Consider the following 931-nt stretch of genomic DNA (forward strand, 5'->3'; position numbering starts at 1 on the left):
GGTCGAGGTTGCGGTGGCCGGGAGCGGCCACTGCACTCCAGTCTGGGTGACAGAGTGAGACTCCAACTCAAAAAATAAATAAATAAATAAAATAAAATATTGTTCTTAGAGCCAAATTTCTGTTTTGACTCTGACTTATCTGGCTTCCTAAGATTTGGCCATGGGAATCAGGAACTTTCTTTTTTTCTTTTTTTTTGAGTTGGAGTCTCCCTCCAGTGCCCAGGATGGAGTGCAGTGGCACACTCACAGCCATCCCAGCATTGACCTGCTGGGCTCCAGCGATTCTTCTGTCTCAGCCTTCCAAGTAGCCAGAACTACAGGCGTGCGCTACCACGCCTGGCTAATTTTGGGGGGGGAGTTTATTAAAGAGATGAGATCTTGTCAAGTTGCCCAGGCTGTTCTCAAACCTACGGGCTCAGGCCTCCCAAAGTGCTGGGATTACAGGCTGAACCACCGAGCCCAGCTGGGAATCAAGAACTTTCATTCATACACCGTTGTCCCTTCATGTAAGAAGAAATTCTGGAAAATCCTGTAATTGATTTTCTCTTGTTGATCCTTGTGACTTCTGACTTGGGCCTCCATTTGGAACCATCATGAACCATTTGAGGGGTTCATACTGTCTCAGTAACATATTTCTCACGTGGTGGCATCCCCCTCTTCTGGCTGCTCCTGTTCCAGCTGCTTCCAGAGATGCCTGTTTCGCTTTTCAAGACTCTCCCTAGGACCATTCAAAGTTAATTTTAGTGTTGCCATATGGCCTATTTTTTAAGTCAGACCACCCCAAAGAAAACTCCCAAGTTTGAGAAAAATCAATCCAACTATTTTTTTTAGCAATTCAGTAATAGAAAAAAGACAAACTTAATATATAAATTTACCTTTCTTTTTTTTTTTGAGTTGGAGTCTCACTCTGTCGCCCAGACTGGAGTGCAGT

Source organism: Carlito syrichta, unplaced genomic scaffold (assembly GCF_000164805.1).
Source record: "Carlito syrichta isolate Samal-C Ts95f unplaced genomic scaffold, Tarsius_syrichta-2.0.1 Scaffold308888, whole genome shotgun sequence".
In the NCBI taxonomy this organism is placed as follows: Eukaryota; Metazoa; Chordata; class Mammalia; order Primates; family Tarsiidae; genus Carlito; species Carlito syrichta.